This window comes from Triturus cristatus, chromosome 9 (genome assembly GCF_964204655.1).
Source record: "Triturus cristatus chromosome 9, aTriCri1.1, whole genome shotgun sequence".
NCBI lineage: Eukaryota > Metazoa > Chordata > Amphibia > Caudata > Salamandridae > Triturus > Triturus cristatus.
This window is the reverse complement of record NC_140592.1, coordinates 161,666,053-161,677,970: the sequence shown is the minus strand read 5'-3', so window position 1 is coordinate 161,677,970 and position 11,918 is coordinate 161,666,053. Positions and strand designations below refer to the sequence as shown.

Below are 11,918 nucleotides of genomic sequence, written 5' to 3'. Positions count from 1 at the left end.
CAACGACTTGCGTTGGAGGGCGCTGGACTTAGGAGTAGTATAATTTACTATTCCAACTCCAGTCTACGTACAGTAGGGAAGGTGTTGGATAGTAAATTATACTATTCCTTGTCCTAGAGCGCCATCTAGCGCAAGTCGTTGTAACGACTTGCGTTGTAAAACCCGCGATGTAATGGCATCGCGATGTAATCCCCGCGTTGTAAACGATGTTTCCCCCGTGTTGCCCACTGAGCATTGAAAGCCCTCACTATTAAATCAGAGTGGCCAGATGTTGCCAGTGTGGGGAAGGACCCACGGGCTAGCCCTAACATTTCTCCTCCACTGCCCAAGGCAGTGGTACTCCAAGTACCGCACTGGGCTGCTGTTTTTCTCCACTCAGCACTAACATGGAAAAAATGTTAAATGTACAGCAAACACTTATTTAGAGGTGACTTGCAGTTATGGAAAGGAAGTAACTTAGCCCTTACCTTTAGGAACACCATCATTTTTAAAGACACTTGATATACATGCATTGCTTCCACAACACCCACTGTACACCCCCCGCTGGCATCAGTGCGGCCCTCGGTCACACCATAGACCACACTCTGCGGCCCCCAGGAAAATGTTTCTGAGTACGCATGGCCTAAGGGGAGGTGCATTGGTGTTTTTCAGGGTCTGCACTTTTCCCCATAGAGCTGATCTGGAATATTCTGGTTGCACCTTGAGATACCCTGTCCTTCAGAAGGCTCTCAGTATATGTTTCAGGGCTTACATAGATGGCCCAAATTCCCTGAAAATCACTTTACAGGCACTAAACACATTTCAATGTCTTCCTAAACGATTGTTACAAAATGATTGAAAGATCATGACATGCACAAACAGGGGTGGCATCTTGTAATGTTTTTGCAAAATTTTATTGCAAAGATATTGACAGATTACCGCCTGAGCGGACATTTTTTTAATGTTGATGTAGTAAACCTTTACAAAGACATCAAAAAACATTGGCAAATGCAATGCCAAACCTATTGTCTTTGCTAATGCTTGTTATAGTAACAATGTATACAAGCATACATGATTACCAAAAAAAGAAACTCCCACAGTGGCAAGATATGGCAGTATTTTTTAACACCAGGTTTAGAAAATCTATGTAAAGCACACACCGAGAAAAATAAGGTACTTTAAATCAATCCAAGGCGTGCAGTATCTCAAACTGTGGCTTGTTTTTTTTCTGTCCTACATGCTTAAACTGTGTCTGACAATCTGTACACACTGCCAGAATTAACACTTGTGTGATGAATTCTGAATCATTGCGGCATGCCCTTCCACTGCTGGTTATGAGATAAGCAGAAAATGTGTATTTAAGAGCATTCATGATGATTTCCGATGCTTACATTATGTCTAAGTTCCAAGCATAGCTTTGGATTTTAAACCCATCTGGCTGCCACTGAAATCCCCTTTAATTTACGAGGTACAATAAATTGCTATTTTCCAGGCAACGTCTTTACTTACCCTTAATATTATTTATGTGTACTGAGATATTTTAAGACTGGATAATGGTAAACATTCACATTACCTAGATAGATATTTGGATCCAATTTAAAGGGCTTCTAGCTTTGTGTCTAGTCGTGAAATAGGCCTCAACATTTATTAATCCCAGATACATGTATTTAATCTTCTAATAGCAATATGAAAGCACCGAAAGACATACAGGAAAAGGCTGTACTCCATCAAACCACCGTTTTTAAATTTCAGGTGTGTTTTCTGTTTATTGGCACCAGTCATTGGTTAATTGGCCTGACAATCAACTCCAAGTGCAATTTGGTCTTTGCAGTTATTTAATTTTGTAATACATGTCCTCCCATTTTGTATCAATATAATATGTACCCTCTTTATATTCTTGTATGCGGTGATACAGTTACTTCTATTTAGGTGCAATTCAGCTCCTGGTGCAGAGTGCACATTTTTGACAATCTTTCGTAGAATACATTAGTACCAGTTTGAAAACACTTCCACTTGGAAGTATTATATTCCAGCAGCAGCCTGTTCTGCTAGGAAAGTTCTCCCTGGGTGTATCGGGGTTAAGGATACTCCTATGCACTCACCATACAACAAATGTCATATCACCTTTTAGGGGTTTTTCTTGTTTTCAATAGCCCTTCCTCCTTTTTCGTTTCTGGATTGCAGCTTTGACTTTGTAGTTCTACATTTTGGAGTTCATCTGGCACATCCCAATCAGGTCAAGTTTGTGTATGATCCACTTTACTCCTCTATTTAATTCCTGCCTAATAATTAAAAATTCGTGTTCGCTGATTCGGTTTATTAATTTTAAACGTGCAACTCAATTGCAATTTTCCAAGTAGTGCATGGGGGACCTTAAAACACCTGTTTGTGAGTGCCTTGACACCCCCGTTTGTGAGTGCCTTGAAACACCCGTTTGTGAGTGCCTTGAAACACCAGTTTGTGAGTGCCTTGAAACACCTGTTTGTGAGTGCCTTGAAACACCAGTTTGTGAGTGCCTTGAAACACCTGTTTGTGAGTGCCTTGAAACCCCCGTTTGTGAGTGCCTTGACACCCCCGTTTGTGAGTGCCTTGAAACACCCGTTTGTGAGTGCCTTGAAACACCTGTTTGTGAGTGCCTTGAAACCCCCGTTTGTGAGTGCCTTGAAACTCCCGTTTGTGAGTGCCTTGAAACACCTGTTTGTGAGTGCCTTGAAACACCTGTTTGTGAGTGCCTTGAAACACCAGTTTGTGAGTGCCTTGAATCCCATTGCTGCCCCATCGAATAGTTTCTTCATATTTGATTCCTCTAATATTTTACCAATCAGTCCTTACGAATAAAAAGAATTTACCTTTCAGGTGACATATTCAGCAAAGTTCCCCTCCGCCCTCCAAGAGGTGCATGCTTTGAGTGTTCTGTGTGCTGAAATACGGAATGGCAAATGGTAAAACATTTGGAATCGCGCTGATTTTCCAAATAAATCGCGGCTACCCTGTGACTGCTCTGCAGTGCTTCAGGCCCATTTTTAGACCTGCTACTTGGTGTTTTAGTTGTCTCATAGAGATCATGAAATCTGCACAGAGTGGCGGTACATAACATGAGGTCTGTTGTGTAGAGTGTTCACATTTCACTAAGGTGTATGACTGTTCCATTGGTGCAGCAGATACTTACAGGCAAGAGAGGTGTCGGTTTTTGGTCAAATTCAGGTGTTTGTCAGCGCTCATGTCAATACATTTTTTTTATTTTTTATTTTTTATTTGAGTTTTATATAACGCTGGCTAGACTCTGAGGTATCAGAGCGCTTTACATAAGGTTCCACAAAGTTACAAAATTACATTAGTTACCAGTTATATCAGTTACTAGAACAACATTTCAAGAGCGTAAAGACGAGATAACAGGAGCCTAGAAGTGAGAGGGGGTAGGGTAAAGGGGTAGGAGGGTAATAGGATGGAGAGACAAGGGAGAGTCTGCCCAAAGTCCGGCTGGGTAGGTGACGGCCGAGGGGAAAGTCCACAGCCCATCTCCTCTATAGCTATCAGCTAGCTCCACCGGCATCGGCCAAATAGCTAGGTCTTTACAAAATTAAACATACAGAGTGGCTTTGGATCAGCTCTCTCTAACTGTGTCAGAAGTGCCAAAGATACCCGCAAGGGTCATGTTCGCGCTATATAAAACTCTTTTTGCGATGGTCAACATCAAGTTGGTGAGTGCGAGTGTGGAAAATCAACCTGCTGGCGACATTTCACAATGCGGGCGGTCAGATTTCTCATTGCGATTGGTCGAGTTTGCTCACGACCGCTTGTGTTGGGAAACCGTCCAAATCGCATTGAGAAAGCTGCAGCTCGAGTAAAAATCTATTCGAGCAGCAGAAAGGAAACAGCACTCGCTTGCGATGAGCATGGGTCGTTCGCAATGATTGCACAGCGCGGACAAGCAGCTGGCACTGACAATCACCACGGATGGCATTTAACTAAAGAAACTCTGCCGCGTGTTTTTTGCACTTCGCAGAACTCCGCGATCTCCCTCAAGGCTTAGTTTTTGGCCAAGTACCCTGCCTGCCAAACTCTAAATAAGACCGATTATTTTAAATAATTAACACCCCTAGATGTTTATAATCTAAAATGCAAAAATGAGAGAGAAATGCAATCCAATGTCATCTTCAATTTGCACAAGTACAGTTTACACCAATAACATCACTTCTTCCTACCCCTTTACAGCTAGAGCAGCCTCCTGGCTGACATAAGAGGCACAGGCGCTGGAAGTCACACTACTCTTTATGACATCCTTGGGGCAGGTCTGACTGTAGCTCTACTTGTTCAAAACAACAAGAAGATACAGGGAGCTATGTTCCTGCTGCTAACTAGTGGTGTTGTTTGCAGATCACAAATTCAAATCATGACTTGCTCAAATCAGCAATTCAGACCGCGAAATCAACACACTGAGAACCATTAAATTGTATAAAAGTAACATATTTATTTGCAGCATTTAAAAATGGCAGTAAATGTGATATTAATAAACATAGATATATATTCATTAAAGAAAATGTTTAAAGGACGTACAACGTACAGCACATGACAGTAATATCATTACCCAAAGGATTTGAGCTTGTCATCATTACTAGAAAATCAAAACCAAGCTGTGAGTTGAGCACTTTACTCTTAATTTCAAGTATTTAAATAAAAGATACATTCATACAACTTATTTTATCATGTTGCGAAAAATCTGAACATGTTCTTGCTCAGCAGGGATGCCCATCTGGTGTAATAGGAAGCAAACTGCTAAATTTCTCAGACAGGGCTATTTGCGATTAGCCTCCATACCACCATTAGTTACCAGTCAAAGATGTATCTGCTCAGATGGCATAACAACAGCATCCTCGGTAGAGCAGAAGGGTGATGTCAAGTTCACCAGGCCCTTGGCCAGTGCCACAGGATCACTTGCTGTGGCTACCAAAGCACAACGAGTGACTACCCGCATGATGTTATGAATTGACCTAAACAAAGAGAGTGAAAGCCTGTTTACCCGAACAAGCTGAACAGTAGCGTAGCTAGGGGGGGGGGGGGGGCGGTGGGGGTGGTCCACCCCAGGCGGCACTAGTTTGGGGGTGGTGGCCGCATGGCACTGGTGGCCCATGACGGCGGCCTTTATCATTTATTTGGGTACACTTACTGACACTACTGTCAATCACTGACAGTAGTGTCAGTGTCCCCAAATAAATTACAAAGGCCGCCGTCATGGGCCACCAGTGCCACATGGCTACCGCCCGAGTCCCGACAGTGAGAGTGATGGAGCGGTCATGAGTGAGCCCCCAAGACCCACGAAAGGGCCAGGCAGAAAAGCAGAGGAAGAGGAGCCCACGAGGAATCAGTGCGCACCACTCTTGAGGAATCCACCGGGGGGGGGGGGGGGGGAGAAACCACATTGACAATGTTCGAGGGTGAAGTTTGTGCAGGGTGTCCTGGAGGGGGCAGGGCCGCTCGAGCAGAGTCAAAAACCAGCTGGGTGAATGTGGGTAGCAGGCACGTGACATCTTTCTCACGTAGGGATCCACCGGGCCTCAACTACATCAGGAGTCAGAGGCCCAACATCAACGGGGAGGGGGCACGCGTGCGGACGGACCTGAAGGCAAAACACAGTCAAAGTGGCACCAATCAGCTGTGGGCCATGCTCATCCCATCGGGCGCTGCCAGGGACCAAGAGCGCCAGCCATGCAGCTCCAGCATCCGGCACTGGGGCTGCAGCACCAGGGATTCAAGAAGCAAACACAGTAGTGGCACGTGGGTGAAAATGTCTCTTTTGCACGGGTTGATCAGCGGGAGTGTTTGTACAAAATTACACTGCACATATTCACCGTTGTCTAGTCTATCATAAAAGCTTTCAACTTAATGTGGTATGCTCTAAAACACATTTGCACATTTTAATGTTTGCGGAAAAAAATGTGTTGTATGTGTCAACACTAAAATGTATTGCAAAATATATGAATGAAATTATTGAAGATTAGTAAACTTTTCAAGCCAGAAGAAACACTGTCCTCACAAGTTCACCAGGACTGTGCAAGATAATACATAATTAAAGAAGTTATCCACCTGTGGCGATGCCATGTCAGGGAAGAATCGATTCCTCACCTGAGCCCCCAGAGCACCCGCTGTTGACAGGCGCAGGGTAGGGCGCACTCATCAATCTTTGCCGGGCCCTCTGCGATAGTGCAGACACTGTCAGTCTCATCTAAAGCCCAAAAGACAGAGGGATCGCCAAGAACCACCATCGGCCACAGCAGGATGGTAGCAGGCATACCAGTGCGATCGATTGCCGCAACAGAATGGCGGCGGGCACCCCTGAGTTATTGCCTGATGTAGGGCAACTGCAGCAGTGGCTCTGAGTGCCACCTGCATCCCCTGCTTTCTTTGAAAAGTGAAACACACAGAGGGAGCTGGTAAAAGGTATAAAATATGTGCCTTCCTACCTACTGTGTAGCCTTGGACCGTGTCCTGTATGTGCATGTAACTTGCATGATCGAGGTAACTATTAGCGGCGATACTACGTGTCTCACGGACCTCTTTCAAGTGCTCACCGTCCTTTTCCCCTGCAACCCCCCCCCACCTGCCATGGGCGGCAATCTGAGGGATAGCCCCGGGCGCCAGAAGCTCTAGCTACGCCTCTGGAGCTGAACCTCTTTAGGACGAGACTAGGCTGACCACACCCAATGAAGATTTGAGTGGAAAAATTCATAAAAGACCCTGATTGGAATCCCAGAGCTGATAGACATGAAAAACATATACACTATTTACAATTCCTACCATATGAGGACTGAAGAGTATATGTTTATACAATAAAAGAGAAAAGAGAGTACAGGTTTCCACTCCAGGCCGTCCCTTAGCTGAATCTAGTGTTATTTTATTGAGGGAACCAGGACTCACTTTTTTAAGGCGTTCTTGTTTAACACACAACATTCCCCTTTGAACTCCTGGATATCTGACAACGTTTTGGCAGAAATACTAATCCCAGTTCATTTGCATCCAACTTTGTTACCTCAGAATGATTAAAAACATGACGTCACTTAGCACTAATAAAAGTCTACGTTGTAACCTACAGACTCATCTGCCCTCCCACTCCCACGAACACACACAAGCACATATTTTGACACACATAAAAAATCAAACATGTGCACATTTTCTTTCCTCAAACCCAGGCACATTAGCTACTTGGGCTAGCTTTCCAGTTTTCAAAGTTTGGAATGACACCCCTTTGTCAATCAATTTTAGGATATCTGTTTGTCTAAATTCCCACTGGTCAGTAAGCAAAGCAAACGAGAACGGGGTGGTGGGGGTGGGGGAGTTTGGATTGATGAACTTCATGAAATTGCATTTGCATGTGTAAATATAGCGATTCCCACCTATGCGTTCTTATTACAGTACCGCCTGCTCAGGAAGCAACATTCTCAGCACTGGAGGCTTCCATGCTGTTGCTAGTAATTTAAATCCACTGAAGCAGCTTCTGTCACCAGTAAGGAAACATATAAGAGTTTACTGCTGCATACATCAGAGTGTGCAGTATATGGGACATACAGTATATTTATTTTGCATTAGTCGTCTCTTTTACCTCCTCGAAGCTTTTGGCAAGTGCATTAGTGGTTCTTTGTGTGCTCAGTGATTGGCCCCTGTTGACAGCCCGATGGAAAGGAAGGATATGGCAATAATTAAAAACACACCTAATTTATTTTTTTCCATTTCATCTAGTCTAATTATTCTTTGAAGCAAGCACAAGGTAGCTTTGTTGTGAATGTTTAAAGATGGAAAGTCTCCTAATAGCACAGGCATCTGCTTCAATAATGAGAGCTTACAGCAACTTAGCAGTTGTTGCTACTTCTTTCTTTGCACAAGGCACCTTTGGTCAGCGGTTTGCTGCCTGATATGGGCATTTTAGATGTCAACTTTATAAAAATAGTGTCAGCTGAAGCATATTCATAGCATAGCTGGTTCTGTGTCTGCAGAGGATGTGCACTGAGCTAGTCTCTGCTGCAGGGCCACGGTTTCTTTCCTGTGACGTCCGAATACAGGTTATTCAAGGAATTAAGCACTTCTTAGAAGGTTTTCGGTCTAGTCGCAAAGTTAAACATGCTCAATTTAGATCCAAATGAGAAGTAAAGTGTCTCATCTCCCTGCAAGTAAAAACATAATTTTACAATGAATGGCAAAGTGTATGCTGCACCCCTCACTCACTGCGTGATGGAAATGTTTTGAAGAGTAGCCATGGGTTTAAAGAAATAACTGTCCTCCCTGGCAGCGTCTCCAAAAGGGTTCACTTTAGAGAGGAAAGAAATCAGACTTAAAGTCAAATGCTGGGTGTCCTATCACTGTTGCAACCCCCAACCATCCACCCACCCACATCAAAAGAAGCAGAGCAAAAATAAGGCCACTCCCACAGCCTTAATGAAACCAGCAGTGCCTCAAAGCAAAACATCAGAAATGTTATGTTACCAAAATCTAATATAGCGCAACAGATCACCCCGAAGGGGTATCTTGGTGTTGTAGCAATAACCCAGAGGAAGGAGGAAATAAAGGAGTGCAGTCAAAAGAGCCAGGTTTTGAGTAGCTTTCTGAAACAAAACAAAAATCAGAGCATGCACTAATGTGAGATGGAAGCAGCGACGGCCCGTATAGGGCGTGTTACCGGGGCGGTGACGTGGGGCAGAGGAGGGGCAGGGTGGGGGGTTGCAAAATGCGGCATACGGCCGATTGCAGGTAAGTTACGAAAAAAATAAAGAAAACAAATTTTGTTGCGCGCGCTGCATCGCATTTGGCGTTTTATTCCACTGTACGAATGCGCCGTGGGCGGAGCAAGAATTGTTTCTTGGATCTCATATTTCTAGTAGCCAGATAAATAAAAAGTTTGTTTTGGAGATATGCCGGCCCTTTGCCAAAAAGGGATCTATGAACCAGGCACAGTAGCTTAAAAATAGCTCGGTTCCTAATAGGAAGCCAGTGCAGTGATCTGAGAATGGGTTCTGAAGAGGTGCGCGGTGGAAGCTTTAGAACAAGACGGGCTGTATTATTCTGATCCACTTGCAGCTTTGATAAGAGAGATTCATTAGATGCTACCATTGGTGCATTTAAGTAGTCTAAGCGGCTAACCACAACAGCCTTCAAGAGAGTTTTTCTTGTGTAGAGAGGCAACCGTTGGAATACTATTCTCAACATGCGCATTATCCCAAAACAGGTGCCACATGTTGCTTTCACCTGCACTCTGTCTGTGAGACTGTTGTCAATCAGGATGTCTAGATTTTTTACCACGTTTTTGGGTTTAGGAGGGGTGCCTAATTCGGATGGCCACCAGTTATCCATTCAGTAGTCATGGGCCTTGCCAAACAGCACAATTTCTGATATATCACAGCTGAGTTGTAGACAATTGTGGGAGATCCAGGAAGCAATTTTCCTCATACATGCCCTGTATTTCAGATTTAGGGGCTTCAGGGTTAGGGCCCATGGAAATAATCAATTGTGTGTCATCTGCCTATGAGATGACGTCAAAGCCACAGGTCCTTACTACTTGAGCCAAAGGCCACATAGATGTTAAAGAGTACAGGGCTCAATAAAGAGCCCTGAGGAACTTCTTTACATAGTTACCAATTCAGCATGGAAATTAATGTCCCCAGCAGGACGGAATGTTTTTTAGAGGCAAGTATGAAGGAGGTAAGGCGTTCCATGAGCTTATGGCTGAAGTCTTTTTTGTGTCCTGGAGGACAATAAACTAAATCACCCTTCCAGGATACTCCCAAAGTGACCTCCAGACTGAAAATGCAAAGGACCTACCCTATCCACACGAAGGGTATCCACGCAAGAGATTTTAGCCATGTTGCGAAAAGTAATAGCAACTCCGCCCCCTTTTTTGTCTACCTTTCTAAATTGTAATCTGTGGGGATGACTATGGTAATGCACAGCATTTCTGAAGGATTAAGCCAGGTTTCAGATAATAGCATAAATCAGTTTCATGAGTAGTCCTGAGGTCCATATTTCGGTTGCATGTTTAGGAAGGGAACACATCTTACAATAAAGACATATTATCAAAGAATGGGTTTTGTCAGTGTTTTGTTGTTCACTTGGGAGTAAGCATGGAATACTTATAGAATGATCCTGAACAATAGTGTCCCCTTAATACCCAAGCATGACAACAGGAGATATCGGGTGAAAGCGAAACTACAGAATTTACACTAAGTGGGCATGCCATGTTCCAGAGATACGGGCGTATGGCACAGTAAAGCTTCCAACTTTGGTGATGTGATCTCAGTATTAATCTTCATGAGGGTGTCGCTGGAGTAGTACAATCTGGTGGTTTATCTTACCTCTGAGAACTGAGAGACAGAATTCCTGGTAGGTGGCAGCAGTCGGGTGCAGATGGATTGATTTGTACCAACCCACACTCACCTGTCAAATGCATGCTTGCATGAGGAAAGTTGTTACATTCTATCGATGACTAAGATCTGATTCTCAGAAAATACAACCTCTTTGCTTGATAAGTTTCTGCCTTCCCATTACTAAATCATCTCAAAGATCAAAACTGATGGTGGAGCTGGAAGAGTAGCACAGACCAACCTGAATTCCATTTCCTGCATGGAACTCCCTTTCATGATATTTTCTTATGAGGACCTTGTCCATTTTGTACTACAAATCATCCTTCAGAACCCTTGATATAGCCCCATCATCATAGATGAACCACAGGTCTCACACTATTCTCATGAGCCTTATTCTGGAATTTCTTACTAATGCAGGAATTCAACCTCTGAATGGATGATCCAGAGAACAAATATGTGTCAGAAGGTTTAAACGTCTTAGAATTGCTAATGTTCAACCATCAAAGGAGGTCACAATCTGGACCTAATATTTGCCTACTGTCTGTAAACCTCTATCATGGCAGCACAGTCCACATCATGGTAGAACTATTCACTATCACTGTGGTATCGAAATAAATTCTGCCTCCAAATTGAAATCAAATACCATATGCCACCACAGACATAACTTTTCAAATGTTAGATTCCGTAAAGCTTTCAGCAGACTTTGGTTACCATGGCCACTAGAGAAGGGCCTAGAATCATCCACTGATATAATAAGTAATATTATTGATATAGTTGGCCCGGGTCAGTAAATGAAAGCAAAGCTGACTATAAATCTAGAAAATGAAGGAAAACAACCTCGGTTAGTGCTGGAGAAAAACCTTGGAGGAAAATCAACTTCAAAATCCACACGACTCTGAAAGTCTGATACATTGTAAAATTGGAGAGGCCCCTAAGCAAAAATGTTACAAGTTGGCTTTAGGTGTCCTCTCCAAATACTGTGAAGACATGTGTTTCTTTTTCCACATAAAGAAATAAAAAGATGAGGGTGGACGCCCAAGTTAAGTCAGAAACCTTCTCCTTCTCTCCATCTCTTTACCAAAAGTTCTGTCAAACGTCCCTGGGTATATCTCAATGTCTGAAAGCAGATGGTAACCTTGAACCAATTCTGTCCCAGATCCATCATTACATTTACATACTGGTGCCATAATTTGCAGCAGTGATCAGTGTGACACCCCTGCAGAGCATTGTCCAAAAGGCCATGAAACAAGACAGCATTGCCTCATTGTGGAGGAAGCACCTAGTTAGACAGATGAACCGAAAAATATATTGCCAATATCTAACCTCCAATTTCTGAGTAAACTTGAAGGGTGAGCCTACTCTTCAACATTCAAAACTGGCAGAGTCAAATAGAACTTACATGTCTATCAATCAGGCTTTTCAGCACTAAGAGGTAATGATTATGACTTTATTAACAAGAGCAAAGAGCTGCTCCTATCTAATACTGCAAGACAAATGGAAATCCTGATTCTCCTAAATCACAGTTTGTGATCATTTCGACCACGTAATCATAATGGAGCATGTTAAAATGCGATTTATGAAGCAACACAAGGC

At 43.4% G+C, this 11,918-nt stretch overlaps 1 protein-coding gene across 4 annotated transcripts in view; it reads left to right on the top strand.

Moving 5' to 3' along the window:
- ERC2 (ELKS/RAB6-interacting/CAST family member 2) overlaps nucleotides 1-11,918 on the top strand; it is a 2,271,945-nt gene that overhangs the window by 1,428,543 nt on the left and 831,484 nt on the right. The window lies entirely within an intron of this gene.